The sequence below is a fragment of the Oncorhynchus kisutch genome, linkage group LG18 (assembly GCF_002021735.2).
Source record: "Oncorhynchus kisutch isolate 150728-3 linkage group LG18, Okis_V2, whole genome shotgun sequence".
NCBI lineage: Eukaryota > Metazoa > Chordata > Actinopteri > Salmoniformes > Salmonidae > Oncorhynchus > Oncorhynchus kisutch.
In genome coordinates this window covers 2,171,395-2,192,184 of record NC_034191.2, presented here as the reverse complement: position 1 = coordinate 2,192,184, position 20,790 = coordinate 2,171,395, and positions in this window count along the sequence as shown.

Sequence of the window (20,790 nt, the reverse complement as noted above, 5' to 3'; positions counted from 1 at the left end):
TCTCTATCCTACTAAGAAGCCACCAGTCCCGGTTGATATATTATCGAATAGATATTTGAAAAAAACCTTGAGGATTGATTATAAATGTTTGCCATGTTTCTGTCGATATTATGGAGCTAATTTGGAATATTTTTCGGAGTTGTAGTGACCGCAATTTCCGGTCGATTTCTCAGCCAAACGTGAAGAACAAACGGAGCGATTTTGCCTACAAAAATAATATTTAAAAAAAAAAGGAACATTTGCTATCTAACTGGGAGTCTCGTGAGTGAAACATCCGAAGCTCATCAAAGGAAAACAATTTAATTTGATTGCTTTTCTGATTTTCATGACCAGGTTGCCTGCTGCTAGCTAGTCATAATGCTATGCTAGGCTATCGATAAACTTACACAAATGCTTGTCTTGCTTTGGCTGTAAAGCATATTTTCAAAATCTGAGATGATATGGTGATTAACAAAAGGCTAAGCTGTGATTTCATGAATAGGAATATTTTCTAGTAATATTCATGTCCATTGCGTTATGCTAATTAGTGTCAGTTGATGAATACGCTCCCGGACCCAGGATGGGTAGTATCAAGAGGTTAAAGACGACCAGAACCCACTGGACTCTCCAATTATAGTGGATGAACTACAGGACAAAATACAAACCCTCCAACCCAAAAAGGCCGGTGGGGTTGATGGTATCAGTTAGAGGAACATAAATTAGGTTCCTTACATTGTGTCGATCAACGCCCCTGGTATAATGTAGATTTGCTAAAGCATTACGATGACTCAGTAACACAATGGTAGGGATTAGCTGAGCTGGGATTGGCTCATTGATAAGTCATTGTGCCAACACAGCCTTGTAATGCTGTCAAAGGATCCAGGAACCCAAATAATATGGGTGGATCCCATTCTCCTTATAAAACAGGGTTTGTTTCCAAAGGTAGGGAAATTATCAACAAAAGTTACACCCATTGAGCTGCAATAATCACACAGCCATTTATGAAGAGAACAAAATCCTGCTAAAGCATTCAATGCCACAATTCAGAGAGGGCACAGGGCCAGATATGATGAGTATTTTATTAGTGTCTAGCAGAGAGTCAATCAACTCTTTTAAAATCCAGTTTCAACTGTTCATAGTTGACCTCCATAATGTCATTAAAACCCTCATGGACTATGATAGAATCAATGTCCATGTCCTGGCATAGTACATTCGGGAGCGGCTTATGTCATTTACTCAAGCTCCGGGATAGGACACTGTTTTTGAACCAGAAACAGTCACATTTATTATCATGGAGCTGCCCAAAATAACAGCTGGCGAGAAGGACAAGGAAATCTGCCCAGTCCAAATGTTCACAGGATGGTGCAGGCCTCCAGACAGATGGAGAAGCTCGATCCAGAGTAGGAGTAGGAGTAGGAGTAGGAGTAGGAGAAGGAGTAGGAGTAGGAGTAGGAGTAGGAGTAGGAGTAGGAGTAGGAGAAGGAGTAGGAGTAGGAGTAGGAGTAGGAGTAGGAGTAGGAGAAGGAGTAGGAGTAGGAGTAGGAGTAGGAGTAGGAGTAGGAGTAGGAGTAGGAGAAGGAGTAGGAGAAGGAGTAGGAGTAGGAGTAGGAGTAGGAGTAGGAGTAGGAGTAGGAGAAGGAGTAGGAGTAGGAGTAGGAGTAGGAGTAGGAGAAGGAGTAGGAGTAGGAGAAGGAGAAGGAGAAGGAGTAGGAGAAGGAGTAGGAGTAGGAGAAGGAGTAGGAGAAGGAGTAGGAGTAGGAGAAGGAGAAGGAGTAGGAGTAGGAGTAGGAGAAGGAGTAGGAGTAGGAGAAGGACTAGGAGTAGGAGTAGGAGTAGGAGAAGGAGTAGGAGAAGGAGTAGGAGTAGGAGTAGGAGTAGGAGAAGGAGTAGGAGAAGGAGAAGGAGTAGGAGTAGGAGAAGGAGTAGGAGTAGGAGTAGGAGAAGGAGTAGGAGTAGGAGGACGAGAAGGAGTAGGAGTAGGAATAGGAGTAGGAGTAGGAGTAGGAGTAAGAGAAGGAGTAGGAGTAGGAGTTGGAGTAGGAGTAGGATAAGGTGTAGGAGTAGGAGTAGGAGAAGGAGAAGGAGTAGGAGTAGGAGAGGGAGTAGGAGTAGGACTAGGAGTAGGAGTAGGAGTAGGAGAAGGAGTAGGAGTAGGAGAAGGAGTAGGAGTAGGAGTAGGAGTAGGAGTAGGAGAAGGCGGCCGCAGACTCAGGTACCCCCGGCGACGAAGGAAGGGCGGCGAATAGTTCCTTGTTTGTATCCACTCTGTCACGTTCTGACCCTAGTTCCTTTTTTATGTCTTCATTTTAGTTGGTCAGGGCGTGAGTTGGGGTGGGCATTCTGTGTTGTTTTTCAATGTTTTGTTCTGTTGTTATATTTCTATGTGTTTGGCCTAGTATGATTGTCAATTAGAGGCAGGTGTCAGTCATTGGGAGCCATATTTAGGTAGCCTGTTTTCTAATGTGTTTTGTGGGTGGTTGTATCCTGTGTTAGTGTTTTCACCATACGGGTCTGTTTCGGTTGTTTGTTTGTACTTTTGTTCTTTTGTTCAGTGTTCTGTTGATTTATTAAATATATCATTATGGACACTTACCACGCTGCGCATTGGTCTGATCCTTGCTACTCCTCCTCCTCTGAAGAAGAATTCTGTTACACACTCCAAGCGTTTTGTTGAGAGTGTAGACTGCTTTGCGGGAGGCCACTGTCTTCGACTTCCAAGGCTACTGACATGTGACCATCGATGATTGTCATGTTCCTCTTTCTGTGCTCCTTTGACTCCACTATCAGATGGGGGAGGAGAGGCAGGAGATGACTCCCCTGGTGAACGAACCGGACAGTCGGATAACGTCAAACACCAAGGCGTAGATGCATCCAACAAGCGAAAACGCCAATCAGCTGGCGTAGAAAAGGTCAACATGCCACTCTGTGCTTTCCCCAGTTTCTTCTTTAGGCTGGCGACCTGCGTGATCAAGGTAGCCACCTCAAGCCTATAATCTTCGTGAAGCAAACAATTGTTTGTCCCGAAAACAAAGCTTAGTAGATACAGGTCCTACAGTACATTTAGTACTCCAGACTAACAGGGCTCCCTTGACTGCTAGCAGCTTAGCCAGGTTAGCGGCTCTTTCAAGCAGTCTTAAACCTGTCAGTTAAGCAGGATTCCAGAACAAGAAATAGTGATCCTAGCTGTTAAAAGCTAACCACGTTGTGGAATCCCTGCAAAAATAAAACTGTTTATTTTTTATGTTTAACAAAGATTGGTTATGTTTTAGTTAAAATAACAAACCATGTGTTTCTAGCATACAGTGTTCAGCTACATACTCTGATTCGAAGCTGGGGATGATGAGGTGGCCATGGCAGAGACCCTTACCTCTAAAAGTAAAGCACTATGTTTCCTATCCTTCTCTACTGCTGTTCATCCATAATGGAGATCAGTACATGACTAGAAAGATTCATATGAAAATAGTACCTCTTCAAATATGAAAGGGGAACTCTCAATAATTACAACCCTCCTGTAAAGCTGGTATCTAAAGGCTGTGGAACATGTTGTAAAGCTGGTATCTATAGGCTGTGGAACATGTTGTAAAGCTGGTATCTATAGACTGTGGAACATGTTGTAAAGCCGGTATCTATAGACTGTGGAACATGTTGTAAAGCTGGTATCTATAGGCTGTGGAACATGTTGTTGTATCTCCTGTTGTAAAGCTGGTATCTATAGGCTGTGGAACATGTTGTAAAGCTGGTATCTAAAGGCTGTGGAACATGTTGTAAAGCTGGTATCTATAGACTGTGGAACATGTTGTAAAGCTGGTATCTATAGGCTGTGGAACATGTTGTAAAGCTGGTATCTATAGGCTGTGGTACATGTTGTAAAGCGGGTATCTATAGGCTGTGGAACATGTTCTTGTATCTCCTGTTGTAAAGCTGGTATCTATAGGCTGTGGAACATGTTGTAAAGCTGGTATCTATAGGCTGTGGAACATGTTGTTGTATCTCCTGTTGTAAAGCTGGTATCTATAGGCTGTGGAACATGTTGTAAAGCTGGTATCTATAGGCTGTGGAACATGTTGTTGTATCTCCTGTTGTAAAGCTGGTATCTATAGGCTGTGGAACATGTTGTAAAGCTGGTATCTATAGGCTGTGGAACATGTTGTTGTATCTCCTGTTGTAAAGCTGGTATCTATAGGCTGTGGAACATGTTGTAAAGCTGGTATCTAAAGGCTGTGGAACATGTTGTAAAGCTGGTATCTATAGACTGTGGAACATGTTGTTGTATCTCCTGTTGTAAAGCTGGTATCTATAGACTGTGGAACATGTTGTAAAGCTGGTATCTATAGGCTGTGGAACATGTTGTAAAGCTGGTATCTATAGACTGTGGAACATGTTGTTGTATCTCCTGTTGTAAAGCTGGTATCTATAGACTGTGGAACATGTTGTAAAGCTGGTATCTATAGGCTGTGGAACATGTTGTAAAGCTGGTATCTATAGGCTGTGGAACATGTTGTAAAGCTGGTATCTATAGGCTGTGGAACATGTTGTTGTATCTCCTGTTGTAATGCTGGTATCTATAGGCTGTGGAACATGTTGTAAAGCTGGTATCTATAGGCTGTGGAACATGTTGTAAAGCTGGTATCTATAGACTGTGGAACATGTTGTAAAGCTGGTATCTATAGGCTGTGGAACATGTTGTAAAGCTGGTATCTATAGGCTGTGGAACATGTTGTAAAGCTGGTATCTATAGGCTGTGGAACATGTTGTTGTATCTCCTGTTGTAAAGCTGGTATCTATAGACTGTGGAACATGTTGTAAAGCTGATATCTATAGACTGTGGAACATGTTGTAAAGCTGGTATCTATAGGCTGTGGAACATGTTGTTGTATCTCCTGTTGTAAAGCTGGTATCTATAGACTGTGGAACATGTTGTAAAGCTGGTATCTATAGGCTGTGGAACATGTTGTTGTATCTCCTGTTGTAAAGCTGGTATCTTTTGATTTTCCTGAATCAGAATCAGATGCTCAATGACTTCATAATCAATTCCAAAACTGTCAACCTCAGACACACACACACACGCACACTCACACACATTACCAATACTGTCAACATCAAACATGAGCGCCCCTCCCTCCGTGTTGATTTCTTATTGCTTGAGAAACTCAGTGGCAGTTTGAAGCAGTTTGTTCAGTTTAATCATGATTAGTCAAGGAACGACACTCACAAACACCCTGACTGCTGAAGAAACATTTCTCAGCGTGCAGTAAATATTCTACAGGTGATCAACATGATAGGACATGTGTGTGTGTGTGGATTTGTAAAGGAGTGGCATATGGCTGTCATGTATATGGTGTTAATATATATAATAAAAGCATAAATAATGCACAAAACATTCGGGAAAGTATTCAGACCCCTTGACTTACAGCTTATTCTAAAAATGGATTTAAAAAACAGAATTGTCTGTATTCTACACACAATACCCCATAATGACATCACAATAGCCCATAATGACATCACAATACCCCATAATGACATCACAATACCCCATAATGACAAAGTAAAAACAGGTGTTTAGAAAATTGTTTAAAACTATTAAAAAAATAACAGAAATACCTTATTAATATAAGTATTCAGACGCTTTGCTATGAGACTCGAAATTTACCGCAGGTGCATCCTGTTTCCTTTGATCATCCTTGAGATGTTTCTACAACTTGATTGGACTCCACTTGTGGTATATTCAATTGGTTGGACATGTTTGGAAAGGCACACACCTGTCTATATAAGGTTCCACAGTTGACAGTACAAGTCAGAGTAGAAACCAAGCCATGAGGTCAAAACTATTGCCAAATGAGCTCCGAAACAGGATTGCGTCAAGGAACAGATCCGGGGAAGGGTACTAAAAAATGCCTGCAGAATTCAAGGCACACTTAACCAGCATGGCTACCACATCATTCTGCAGCGATACGCCATCCCATCAGGTTTGTGCTTAGTGGGACGATAATTTGTTTTTCAACAGGACAATGACCCAAAACACACCTCCAGGCTGAAAAGGGCTATTTGACCAAGAAGGAGAGTGATGGAGTGCTGCATCAGATGACCTGGCCTCCACAATCACCTGACCTCAACCCAATTGAGATGGTTTGGGATGAGTTGGACTGCAGAGTGAGAGAAAAGCAGCCAAAATGTGCTCAGAATGTGTGGGGACTCCTTCAAGAGCTGGTTGAGAGAATGCCACGAGTCTGCAAAGATCTCATCAAGGCAAAGGGTGGCTATTTTAACGAATCTCAAAAATAAAATATATTTTGATTTGTTTAACACTTTCTTGGTTACCCCATGATTCCATGTGTGTTATTTCATAGTTTTAATGTCTTCCCTGTTATTTTACAATGTAGAACATACAAAAAATAAAGGATAACCCTTCAATGAGTAGGTGTGTCCAAACTGTTGACTGGTACTGTATATACTGAACAAAAATGTAAATGCAACATGCAACAATTTAAACTATTTTACTGAGGTACAGTTCATACAGGGAAATTAGTCAACTAAAATGAATTAATTAGACCCTAATCTATGGATTTCACATGACTGGGATGTGGCGCAACCATTTGGGAACTAGGTCCTTCACTGGCTAGGTGCTCCACTGGGGAGCTATGCCCTGCACTGGGGAGCTAGGTCCTCCACTGGGGAACTAGGCCCTCCACTGGGGAGCTAGGCCCTCCACTGGGGAGCTAGGCCCTCCACTGGGGAGCTAGGCCCTCCACTGGGGAGCTAGGCACTCCACTGGGGAGCTAGGCACTCCACTGGGGAGCCAGGCACAGCCAATCAGAATGAGTATTTCCCCACAAAAGGGCTTTATTACAGACATAAATCCTCCTCAGTTTAATCAGCTGTCTGGGTGGCTGGTCTCAGACGATCCCGCAGGAGAAGAAGCCGGATGTGGAGGTCCTGGGCTGAACTGGTTACATGTGGGGTTGTGAGGAAGGTTGGACGTACTGCCAAATTCTCTAAAACGACGTTGGATACAAGTTATGGTTGAATGAACATTCTGCCAACAGCTCTGTTGGACATTCCTGAAGTCAGTATGGAAATTGCACGCTGCCTCATAACTTGAGACATCTGTGGCATTGTGTTTTGTGAGAAAACTGCACATTTTAGAGTGGCCTTTTATTGTCCCCAGTACAAGTTGCACCTGTGAAATGATCATGCTTCTTGATATGCCACACCTGTCAGGTAGATGGATTATCTTGGCAAAGGAGAAATGCTCACTAACAAGGATGTAAACAAATGTGTGCGCAACTTTTGAGAGAAATAAGCTTTATGTTCCTATGGACATTTTCTGAGATATTTTACTTCAGTTCATGAAAAATGGGACCAACACTTTACATGTTCTGGTTATATTTCTATGTTTATTTGTTACATACAACAGTGAAATGATTTACAGGGTCAGCCATGGTAGCAACCTTTCAGTTACTGGTCCAACGTTCTAAACGCTAGGCTACCTGCCACCTGAACTGCCCAGCAGACAGTTAAAGGAACAGAGATATTAAGATATGAAGGGAGTAATTAAATAAAGAACGGAGGGAGCAGCAGGGAAGCTCGGTGTGACACAGCGCCGTCTGTGATCTCGGGAGGTGTGGCACGCAGCTCCTGTCTGAATGGGAGTTGGTCCCTCTTCCCCACCGTAGGGTAACTGTGTCCCCCACTGAGATCTGGAACAGTGCTGTAAGAAGACTCAACGATCAGGTCCCCTGTGCCTCTTCTTGAAAAGCAGAATCTGTAACAGGCCTCTGATGTCCTGATATAAAAAATAAATAAATCAAAGCCCATTAATTACACATGCGCGCATGCCCGAACACACGCGCGCACGCCCGCACACATGCACGCACTCACACACACAGGTTTACAGCTCCTTCTGGCCCACAGGATGCAAATGGTAGATATGACTCAGTAGACCTTGCTTCCTAATTCTGCCTTCCTAATTCTGCCTTCCTAATTCTGCATTCCTAATTCTGCCTTCCTAATTCTGCCTTCCTAATTCTGCCTTCCTAATTCTGCCTTCCTAATTCTGCATTCCTAATTCTGCCTTCCTAATTCTGCCTTCCTAATTCTGCCTTCCTAATTCTGCCTTCCTAATTCTGCCTTCCTAATTCTGCCTGCTATTTTTAATAGCTCTGCTACATACAAGCCTCTTGTTGAAATTAAGACCAGCATTAACATCAAACCCATTCAAAACCACTTAAAATCTCTGTATTTAATACTTTGGGTACATTGGATTTCAATGTATTTTAATTGTACTGTTCCCAAATGTAATGTCATTTTTCTTTGTGCCTGCTCATTTTATTGCAAATTACAAATCAAATTGCAACACAGACGGTGTTGCAAATACACAGCTGGATGAAGACCATTCCAAAAAAAAAAAGATAGTTGCCAAAATATGTAACTTTATCTGAGGATGGGTGTGAAGCCTGATCCACGTAATTGGGTGTGCTGTCAGAGTACCACACATTACACTACATGCTGTAAACAACCTTGTCTAGCTCCCAGCTTAGCGTCGTTACTTCTAAACTGGGAAGTTGAATTTGGTTTTAATTGCTATGAGTTGTTTTGGAGCCAACTTTGGTTCAGTGAGTGTTTTGCACAGTCCATTAAATGAGTTGGATAATAGCGCTGCGTTGAGGACTTAATAATATGACATTAACATTCTAAAAGGATACATCCCAGCCCATCCTGACATCCTCCCAAATTGGCACTCTATTACAGGCCCAATAGAGCTCTGGGAAAAAGTAGTGCACTATGTAGGGAATAGGGTGCCCTTTGGGGCACACACACTACATTCCCTGTGAATGTGACGAGAACATGACGTGGCAACGTAGGGAAAGAGCTGGACAGGAAGAGATCCTGCTTCTGATTCTGATGCTTCTGATTCAGAGCAACTACTGTGCTGTGTCATGACGTGGCCCTTTCCACTTTTCATGCAGAGAGAGAGACCACAGAGTGAACAAAGTATTTTACATGGCAAAACTCCTAAATCCCCCAAATGGGAAAATGAAACTATACATCCAATTGTGAGAATGTGGGAAGGGTCCGTGGACACTTAAGGGTTACATTTATGACAAGTGTGTTCCATTTGGTGACCTCATGGAGGAAAGGAAACACACATCACTATATCTCTGCATGTGTACATTTCTCAACTAATTAATGGGGTTGCATCTAATTATTGTATAAAATGAATGAGTAAAGATGAAACTATTTGTGAAATGATGCTTTTTATTGTCCCCAGCACAAGGTGCACCTGTGTAATGATCATGCTGCTTCATCAGATTCTTGATATGCCACACCTGTCAGGTGGATGGATTATCTTGGCAAAGGAGAAATGCTCACTAACAGGGATGTAAACAAATGTGTGTGCGACATTTGAGAGAAATAAGCTTTATGTTCGTATGGACAATTTCTGAGATATTTTACTTCAGCTCATGAAACATGGGACCAACACTTTACATGTTGTGTTTATATTTCTATGTTTATTTGTTACATACAACAGATAAAAGAAGAAGAAGACTCAACGATCAGGTCCCCTGTGCCTCTTCTTGAAAAGAAGAATCTGTAAAAGCCCATTAATTACAAATGATGTAACCCTCAATTTTGAGAGAATTTTATTCCAAGTTTAGTTCAACTAGTCAGCCTCTGTGAGCACAGACATGATCTGGCATGGAACCGCCTTTCCTATTGTTACGAACAAACCCCTTCCTGAGGAAATCCTCCTCAGACCACGCATACCTCGGTGTAAACTGAGGTGGCACAGGTTTGAGTACCAAGACTAAGCAAACCCACAGCGTGAGCTGTGATTGCGAACCTGTTGGGGATAGGGCTGATTGCTGCCCCCTTTGGGGTGATTGCGTGCCCATAGTAAACAGAAAAAAAATCTGTCAAAAATTGCTAATACATGCAATTAAAAATTATTATTGAATAGAAAACACTCTAAAGCTTCTAAAACCGTTTAAATTATGTCTGTAAGTAAAGCAGAACTCTCAGGGAACTCAATCTCCCAAACTCTCTCTTGTCATCATAAAAGTTGGCCCAACTTTGACGTCATCGCCCCCACCCTTCCCAAGCACCTACAGTCCTGGGAACAGTTTCTATGCCTTCAGCGCGATGTCCGCTTTCAATGGGGCTTCTCATTGTGAGAATCGCGCGCTCACGAGAATTTTGGCGGGCCGAAACCTTTCGATCACGCGAGAAAACAGGTTACTCATGCGCGTTCTGCTCCGGTGATGTCTTTCTTCCAAGATTGATTAAACGATGCGTGTGTTTCTGTTCGTCCTGAGGATTGCTGTGAAGCTATATAACATGCTAACGCTGTGTTCTGAACATAGTTTGACAAGTTTAGTCGACATATAATATGTAATTTTGACGTTTTGGTGCGCACCCACTTTACTTTTTGGTTGCATTTCAACCGAAATATGTTGTGTTTGATAACCGAAAGACACAGACTTCAAAACTAAAGCTGTTTTTGGTAAGTATAAACCCTTCCAGGTCTTCTGATGGAAGAACAGCAAAGGTAAGGGAATATTTATGTGTTAAATTTGGGTTTCTGTGGACTCCGAGATAGAGGAGCCAAAATGCTAATTCCTGAGCGCCGACTCATATTATAGCCTAGTGAACGAAATCTGTAACGTTAAAAATAAATGTAACACAGCGATTGCATTTAGAAGAAGTGTATCTTTCTATATATATGTAGAACATGCATATTTAGTCAAAGTTTATGTTGTGTATTCCATGTTAGCTGACGGCATCTGCCGAAGCCATCGTCATTTCTCCGGACATTTGAGTAGCATTTTTTTAACATGGCGTCATTGTAAACAGAGATTTATGGATATTTATAGCATATTATTGAAAAAACATAAATGTACTGTGTAACATGTTATATTACTGTCATCTGATGAAGATTTCAAAAGGTTAGTGAAATTATTTTTCTTTTAATCCTGCGTTTGGTAATTGCATATTTTGTTCAATTTGGCTATGGAAATGAGCTGTGTCTTCGGTGTGTCTTCGGTGGTGGTTTGACATAAATATGTGCTATGTTTTCGCCATAAAACATTTTAGAAATCTGACTTGCTGGCTAGATAAACAAGTTGTTTATCTTTCATTTGAGCTATTGGACTTGTTAATGTGTGGAGGTTAAATATTTCTAAGAATATTTTTGCATTCCGTGCGCCACCGTTCCAGCTGACGGTGGGAGGGCTGATCCCCAATTGGGAACCAAGATCTTTGAAAGGTTTAAGACCACGCAAACTCCGGTGTAAGCTAAGGTTGCAATTGTTGTTGAAATCCTAACCAGGCCACGTGGAGCATTGGCTACATGGCTGGAAGTGGTTTTAAACTCTGAGACTAATGATCCCTACAGAATAAGAGCAAATCTTAGATACGAAGTACTAATCTGCAGCTAGAAATGGACGAGAATACTGACAACCGCCGAAACATCTATCTATGAGAACATTTCTGAATGGTACTCTGAAGTATCCATTCTAACCACGACAGACTTTGATCTTCAGGGAAAAAGAAAGAAAAAGAGAGAGACTCGGATGAAATCCAGCAGACAGACCAGATTCCAACAGAGAAGACAACAATGACATACACAGTAAATATGTACTTGCAATTATTCTCGAATGAACGGCCGTTCATGTGTGAAGGATTAGCATTTCAATGTATGTGATTATATTGTAATGAACCCATGAATCAATGTTGTCTTTCCCGCTCTCTCTCAGTCCACCCCTTCTTCCCTTTGTCCACCAACCCATCATATCGGTTTAGCCCACTAGGGGATATTACCTATCATTGTTAGTAACATATATCTACTGTTGGTTTGTTTATGCATTTTTGTGATTATTTAGTTAGTTAGTAAATAAATGATTAAGCCAATTGGTGTATGGATGATTTATTGTGAAGGCTGGGTTTGTGCAGATAACCAACAATTTAGGTTCAGATGAGACTGAAGTGAGGTAAAGAATAACTCATTAATAGAAGACTAATTGATCAGATGTTAAAATATCTGAAGAGTTATATTCGGAAAAGTATAACTTTATAATCTGAAGATTTTCCGTGGTGCCCCGACTTCCAAGTTAATTAAATTTACATGATTAGTTTAATCACATAATACTTATTACAGAGAATTGATTTGATAAAATGACAGTCTTCACCTTAAAACTACATGGCCCCACACGTACCTCTAGGGGTACCATCCCCCACTGCTCAACTGACACAGTGGCGCACAGAACGCAAAAATATTCTTAGAAATATTTAACCTCCACACATTAACAAGTCCAATAGCTCAAATGAAAGATAAACACCTTGTTCACCTTGTTCAGATTCCTAAAATGTTTTATGGCAAAAACATAGCACATATTTATGTCAAACCACCACCAAAAGATAGGCTAATTTCCATAGCCATATTGTAGAACAATAGATGCAATCACAAAAGCAGGATTAAAAGAAAAATAATTCACTAACCTTTTGAAAATCTTCATCAGATGACAGGAATAGGACATGTTATACAGTACATTTATGTTTTTTTCAATAATATGCAATTTATATCCATAAATCACGGTTTACATTGAACGTCATGTTCAGAAAATGCTACTACAATGTCCGGAGAAAATATGATAACTCTGCCAGATAACAGAAATACACATCATAAACGTTGACTAAATATACATGTTCTACATATAGTTAGAAAGATACACTTCTTCTTAATAAAACAGCTGTGTTACATTTATTTTTAACGTTACAGAATTCGTTAACTTTCGTCCACAGAAACACATAATAACCACATAAATATTCCCTTACCTTTGCCGTTGTTCGATCAGAAGTCGTGGAAGAAGTCATACTTACCAAAACCAGCGTTTGCCTTTCAAATGTGTGTCTTTGGGTTATCAAACGCGACTAATTTCGGCTGAAATGCACTCAAAATTCTATGGGTTGCGCATCAAAACTTCAAAATTACATATTATATGTCGACTAAACTGGTCAAACTAAGTTCAGATTCGAGCTAAAACATGTTATAATCATACATAAAAATCCTTAGCCCAAAAGGACAAGCCTATATCGTTTGGTGGATCTTGGAACAGAGAGAGAAAAAGGCCGAGGCGCGCACGTATTATTGCGTGACCCGAGGGTTTCGTCCCGCCAAAGGGTGAGGGAGCGCGCAATCTTTACAATGAAGCGCCCCATTGAAAGAGGACATCGCGCTGAAGAGATAGGAACTGTTCCCAGATCTGTAGCTGGTTGGGAAGGGTGGGGGCGATGACGTCAAAGTTGGGCCAACTTTTCTGCTGACAGAAAGAGTTTGGAAGAATGGCTGCCCTGTGAGTTCTGCTTTACATAGAGACATAATTTGAACGGTTTTAGAAGCTTTAGAGTGTTTTCTATTCAATAATATTTATTATATGCATATATTAGCAATTCTTTACAGATTTTTTGTCAGTTTACTATGGGCACGCATTCCTCCGAAGGGGGCAGTATTCTGCCATAGCCTTAATGATGCCAAAGACATGACAGCTGCTCCTGATGCAGAGGTTGGGACAACTACAATGCTCCTTCTGATGCAGAGGTTGGTGCTACTGCTACTGTTAGTGATTGCAGGCCTCTCTGCTCTCTTTGACTGCCAAGCATTCTGGAGAAAGCCTGCATTAAATCTCCCATTCAGTTTGGTCCAAAGTGGAATTCAAAGAACTCACCAGGTGGTAGGAATCACCTGTGAAATGCTCTATAGATCTTATTAAACATGTATTTGTTCAGTGTGGACCCTCTCCATTCTTCAGTCCCATATTCATCATTTTCATCTCCTTTCTATTTGTATTTTCCTTTGTGTTATTGACTGTACGTTTGTTTATGTGTAACTCTGTGTTTTGTGTCGCACTGCTATGCTTTATCTTGGCCAGGTCACAGTTGCAAATGAGAACTTGTTCTCAACTAGCCTACCTGGTTAAATAAAGGTGATCTGGCCTACCTGTTTAAACAAAGGTGAAATAAAAAAAATGAAATAAATGTGTTGATTTATTAGTGAATAAAGAGGAGTCATTTGTATATGTCTAGCATCATTCCGTTGTCTGAATTGGGAATACTTAAAAAAAATGAGTTTGTTTGTTTAAAACTACTTGGCACCACACGTCCCGCTAGGGCACCTCCCCCCACTGCTCAACTGACACAGTAGCACACAGAACGCAAAAAATATTCTTAGAAATATTTAACCTCCACACATTAACAAGTCCAATAGCTCAAATGAAAGATAAGCACCTTGTTCATCTAGCCACCAAGTCAGATTTCTAAAATGTTTTACGGCGAAAACATAGCACATATTTATGTCAAACCACCACCACCACCATTGTAGAACAATAGATGCAATCACAAAAGCAGGATTAAAAATAAAATAATTCACTAACCTATTGAAAGTCTTCATCAGATGACAGGAATAGGACATGTTATACAGTACATTTATGTTTTTTTCAATAATATGCTAATTATATCCATAAATCACGGTTTACATAGAAGGTCATGGCTAAAAAATGCTACAACAATGCCTGGAGAAATTATGGTAACTCTGCCAGATAACAGAAATACACATCATAAACGTTGACTAAATATACATGTTCTACATATACTTAGAAAGATACACTTCTTCTTAATAAAACAGCTGTGTTACATTTATTTTTAACTTTACAGATTTCGTTCACTAGGCTATAATGTGAGTCGGCGCTCAGCAATTAGCATTTTGGCTCCTCCACAGAAACCCAAATTTAACACATAAATGTTCCCTTACCTTTGCTGTTCTTCCATCAGAAGACCTGGAAGGGTTTATACTTACCAAAAACAGCTTTAGTTTTGAAGTCTGTGTCTTTCGGTTATCAAACACGACATATTTCGGTTGAAATGCAGCCAAAAAGTAAAGTTAGTTCGCACCAAAATGTCGAAATTACATATTATATGTCGACTAAACTTGTCAAACTTGGTTCAGAACACAGCGTTAGCATGCTATATAGCTTCACCGCAATTCTCAGGACAAAGAGAAACACACGCATCGTTTAATCAATCTTGAAAGAAAGACAGCACAGGCGCAGATTGCGCGTGAGAGTAACCTGTATTCTCGCGCGACCGAAAGGATTCGGCCCGTCATTAATCTCGTGAGCGCGCGATTCACACAATGAGAAGCCCCATTGAAAGCGGACACCGCGCTGAAGGCATAGGAAGTGTTCCCAGGACCGTAGGTGCTTGGGAAGGGTGGGGGCGATGACGTCAAAGTTGGGCCAACTTTTTGGATGACAAGAGAGAGTTTGGGAGAATGAGTGCCCTGAGAGTTCTGCTTTACTTACAGACATAGTTTAAACGGTTTTAGAAGCTTTAGAGTGTTTTCTATTCAATAATATTTATTATATGCATATATTAGCAATTTTTTACAGATTTTTTTTCTGTTTACTATGGGCACGCACTTCACCAACGGGGGCAGTATTCTGCCCTAGCCTTAACAGGTTTTAATATTCTGTTTGCCAGCTAGCAGATAGTTTCTGCCTGGTTCTGTTATTGTGTTGTTGTTGGTTTCTGGTGGTTGTAGTGGTGGTGATAGTAGTAGTGGTGGTGGTGGTGGTAGTAGTAATGGTGAAGGTGGAAGTGGTGGTGGTAGTAGTGGTGGTAGTAGTAGTAGTAGTGGTGGTGGTAGTAGTGGTGGTGGTAGTAGTAGTGGTGGCGGTGGTGGTGGTAGTAGTAGTAGTAGTGGTGGAGGTAGTAGTGGTGGTTGTGGTGGTAGTGGTGGTGGTGGTTGTGGTAGTAGTGGTGGTGATAGTAGTAGTAGTGGTGGTGGTGGTGGTAGTAGTAATGGTGAAGGTGGAAGTGGTGGTGGTAGCAGTGATGGTAGTAGTAGTAGTAGTGGTGGTGGTGGTTGTTGTGGTGGTAGTAGTGGTAGTAGTAGTAGTGGTGGAGGAAGTAGTGGTGGTTGTGGTGGTAGTGGTAGTAGTGGTGGTAGTGGTAGTAGTGGTGGTAATGGTAGTAGTGTTAGTAGTGGTGGTGGTGGTTGTGGTAGTAGTGGTGGCGGTGGTAGTAGAAGTGGTGGAGGTGGTTGTAGTAGTGGTGGTGATGGTGGTGCTGGTTGTAGTAGTGGTGGAGGTGGGTGTAGTAGTGGTGGTGATGGTGGAGGTGGTTGTAGTAGTGGTGGAGGTGGGTGTAGTAGTGGTGGTGATGGTGGGGCTGGTTGTAGTAGTGGTGGAGGTGGGTGTAGTAGTGGTGGTGATGGTGGAGGTGGGTGTAGTAGTGGTGGAGGTGGTTGTAGTAGTGGTGGAGGTGGGTGTAGTAGTGGTGGAGATGGGTGTAGTAGTGGTGGTGATGGTGGAGGTGGTTGTAGTAGTGGTGGAGGTGGGTGTAGTAGTGGTGGTGATGGTGGAGCTGGTTGTAGTAGTGGTGGAGGTGGGTGTAGTAGTGGTGGTGATGGTGGAGGTGGGTGTAGTAGTGGTGGAGGTGGTTGTAGTAGTGGTGGAGGTGGGTGTAGTAGTGGTGGAGGTGGGTGTAGTAGTGGTGGAGGTGGGTGTAGTAGTGGTGGAGGTGGGTGTAGTAGTGGTGGTGATGGTGGAGGTGGTTGTAGTAGTGGTGGAGGTGGTTGTAGTAGTGGTGGTGATGGTGGAGGTTGGTGTAGTAGTGGTGGAGGTGGAGGTGGGTGTAGTAGTGGTGGAGGTGGGTGTAGTAGTGGTGGAGGTGGGTGTAGTAGTGGTGGTGATGGTGGAGGTGGGTGTAGTAGTGGTGGAGGTGGTTGTAGTAGTGGTGGTGATGGTGGAGGTGGTTGTAGTAGTGGTGGAGGTGGTTGTAGTAGTGGTGGAGGTGGGTGTAGTAGTGGTGGAGGTGGGTGTAGTAGTGGTGGAGGTGGGTGTAGTAGTGGTGGAGGTGGTTGTAGTAGTGGTGGTGATGGTGGAGGTGGGTGTAGTAGTGGTGGAGGTGGTTGTAGTAGTGGTGGTGATGGTGGAGGTGGGTGTAGTAGTGGTGGAGGTGGGTGTAGTAGTGGTGGAGGTGGGTGTAGTAGTGGTGGAGGTGGTTGTAATAGTGGTGGAGGTGGGTGTAGTAGTGGTGGAGGTGGTTGTATTAGTGGTGGAGGTGGGTGTAGTAGTGGTGGAGGTGGGTGTAGTAGTGGTGGAGAGGGTTGTAGTAGTGGTGGAGGTGGTTGTAGTAGTGGTGGAGGTGGGTGTAGTAGTGGTGGAGGTGGGTGTAGTAGTGGTGGAGGTGGGTGTAGTAGTGGTGGAGGTGGTTGTAGTAGTGGTGGTGATGGTGGAGGTGGGTGTAGTAGTGGTGGAGGTGGGTGTAGTAGTGGTGGAGGTGGGTGTAGTAGTGGTGGAGGTGGTTGTAGTAGTGGTGGAGGTGGTTGTAGTAGTGGTGGAGGTGGTTGTAGTAGTGGTGGTGATGGTGGAGGTGGGTGTAGTAGTGGTGGAGGCGGTTGTAGTAGTGGTGGAGGTGGGTGTAGTAGTGGTGGAGGTGGTTGTAGTAGTGGTGGAGGTGGGTGTAGTAGTGGTGGAGGTGGTTGTAGTAGTGGTGGAGGTGGTTGTAGTAGTGGTGGAGGTGGGTGTAGTAGTGGTGGAGGTGGTTGTAGTAGTGGTGGAGGTGGGTGTAGTAGTGGTGGAAGTGGTTGTAGTAGTGGTGGAGGTGGGTGTAGTAGTGGTGGAGGTGGTTGTAGTAGTGGTGGAGGTGGGTGTAGTAGTGGTGGAAGTGGTTGTAGTAGTGGTGGAGGTGGGTGTAGTAGTGGTGGAGGTGGTTGTAGTAGTGGTGGAGGTGGGTGTAGTAGTGGTGGAGGTGGTTGTAGTAGTGGTGGAGGTGGTTGTAGTAGTAGTGGAGGTGGGTGTAGTAGTGGTGGAGGTGGTTGTAGTAGTGGTGGAGGTGGGTGTAGTAGTAGTGGAGGTGGTTGTAGTAGTAGTGGAGGTGGGTGTAGTAGTGGTGGAGGTGGTTGTAGTAGTGGTGGAGGTGGGTGTAGTAGTGGTGGAGGTGGGTGTAGTAGTGGTGGAGGTGGGTGTAGTAGTGGTGGAGGTGGGTGTAGTAGTGGTGGAGGTGGGTGTAGTAGTGGTGGAGGTGGTTGTAGTAGTGGTGGAGGTGGTTGTAGTAGTGGTGGAGGTGGGTGTAGTAGTGGTGGAGGTGGGTGTAGTAGTGGTGGAGGTGGTTGTAGTAGTGGTGGAGGTGGTTGTAGTAGTGGTGGAGGTGGGTGTAGTAGTGGTGGAGGTGGGTGTAGTAGTGGTGGAGGTGGGTGTAGTAGTGGTGGAGGTGGGTGTAGTAGTGGTGGAGGTGGTTGTAGTAGTGGTGGAGGTGGGTGTAGTAGTGGTGGAGGTGGGTGTAGTAGTGGTGGAGGTGGTTGTAGTAGTGGTGGAGGTGGGTGTAGTAGTGCTGTTTGTTGTGGTGGTGCCTCCATGGAACCCTGTCTAATCCCTCTCTCCCTCTGTTGTTGAAGGTGATTATAATGAGGTAGTAGTGGTGGAGGTGGGTGTAGTAGTGGTGGAGGTGGGTGTAGTAGTGCTGTTTGTTGTGGTGGTGCCTCCATGGAACCCTGTCTAATCCCTCTCTCCCTCTGTTGTTGAAGGTGATTATAATGAGGTAGTAGTGGTGGAGGTGGTTGTAGTAGTGGTGGAGGTGGGTGTAGTAGTGCTGTTTGTTGTGGTGGTGCCTCCATGGAACCCTGTCTAATCCCTCTCTCCCTCTGTTGTTGAAGGTGATTATAATGAGGTAGTAGTGGTGGAGGTGGGTGTAGTAGTGGTGGAGGTGGGTGTAGTAGTGCTGTTTGTTGTGGTGGTGCCTCCATGGAACCCTGTCTAATCCCTCTCTCCCTCTGTTGTTGAAGGTGATTATAATGAGGTAGTAGTGGTGGAGGTGGTTGTAGTAGTGGTGGAGGTGGGTGTAGTAGTGCTGTTTGTTGTGGTGGTGCCTCCATGGAACCCTGTCTAATCCCTCTCTCCCTCTGTTGTTGAAGGTGATTATAATGAGGTAGTAGTGGTGGAGGTGGGTGTAGTAGTGCTGTTTGTTGTGGTGGTGCCTCCATGGAACCCTGTCTAATCCCTCTCTCCCTCTGTTGTTGAAGGTGATTATAATGAGGTAGTAGTAGTGGAGGTGGTTGTAGTAGTGGTGGAGGTGGGTGTAGTAGTGCTGTTTGTTGTGGTGGTGCCTCCATGGAACCCTGTCTAATCCCTCTCTCCCTCTGTTGTTGAAGGTGATTATAATGAGGTAGTAGTGGTGGAGGTGGTTGTAGTAGTGGTGGAGGTGGGTGTAGTAGTGCTGTTTGTTGTGGTGGTGCCTCCATGGAACCCTGTCTAATCCCTCTCTCCCTCTGTTGTTGAAGGTGATTATAATGAGGTAGTAGTGGTGGAGGTGGTTGTAGTAGTGGTGGAGGTGGGTGTAGTAGTGCTGTTTGTTGTGGTGGTGCCTCCATGGAACCCTGTCTAATCCCTCTCTCCCTCTGTTGTTGAAGGTGATTATAATGAGGTAGTAGTAGTGGAGGTGGGTGTAGTAGTGGTGGAGGTGGGTGTAGTAGTGCTGTTTGTTGTGGTGGTGCCTCCATGGAACCCTGTCTAATCCCTCTCTCCCTCTGTTGTTGAAGGTGATTATAATGAGGTAGTAGTAGTGGAGGTGGGTGTAGTAGTAGTGGAGGTGGGTGTAGTAGTGCTGTTTGTTGTGGTGGTGCCTCCATGGAACCCTGTCTAATCCCTCTCTCCCTCTGTTGTTGAAGGTGATTATAATGAGGTAGTTGTGGTGGAGGTGGGTGTAGTAGTGCTGTTTGTTGTGGTGGTGCCTCCATGGAACCCTGTCTAATCCCTCTCTCCCTCTGTTGTTGAAGGTGATTATAATGAGGTAGTTGTGGTGGAGGTGGGTGTAGTAGTGCTGTTTGTTGTGGTGGTGCCTCCATGGAACCCTGTCTAATCCCTCTCTCCCTCTGTTGTTGAAGGTGATTATAATGAGGTAGTTGTGGTGGAGGTGGGTGTAGTAGTGCTGTTTGTTGTGGTGGTGCCTCCATGGAACCCTGTCTAATCCCTCTCTCCCTCTGTTGTTGAAGGTGATTATAATGAGGTAGTAGTAGTGGAGGTGGGTGTAGTAGTGCTGTTTGTTGTGGTGGTGCCTCCATGGAACCCTGTCTAATCCCTCTCTCCCTCTGTTGTTTAAGGTGATTATAATGAGGTAGTTGTGGTGGAGGTGGGTGTAGTAGTGCTGTTTGTTGTGGTGGTGCCTCCATGGAACCCTGTCTAATCCCTCTCTCCCTCTGTTGTTGAAGGTGATTATAATGAGGTAGTAGTGGTGGAGGTGGGTGTAGTAGTGCTGTTTGTTGTGGTGGTGCCTCCATGGAACCCTGTCTAATCCCTCTCTCCCTCTGTTGTTTAAGGTGATTATAATGAGGTAGTAGTGGTGGAGGTGGTTGTAGTAGTGCTGTTTGTTGTGGTGGTGCCTCCATGGAACCCTGTCTAATCCCTCTCTCCCTCTGTTGTTGAAGGTGATTATAATGAGGTAGTAGTGGTGGAGGTGGGTGTAGTAGTGCTGTTTGTTGTGGTGGTGCCTCCATGGAACCCTGTCTAATCCCTCTCTCCCTCTGTTGTTTAAGGTGATTATAATGAGGTAGTTTCTGAAGATGAAGTCTCTTTATCTATATTGTCATTCAGGAGTACAGACTGTGTTCCAGCTACCACACCTCCTGCTAATCCTGACATCTGGTGGTATTTGTCTCAAAACAAGGTTTGTATCCCATATCACACCCTATTCCCTATATAATGCACTAAGCCCTATGGGCTCCGGTCAACATTATGGCACTACATTTTACATCCCACATGT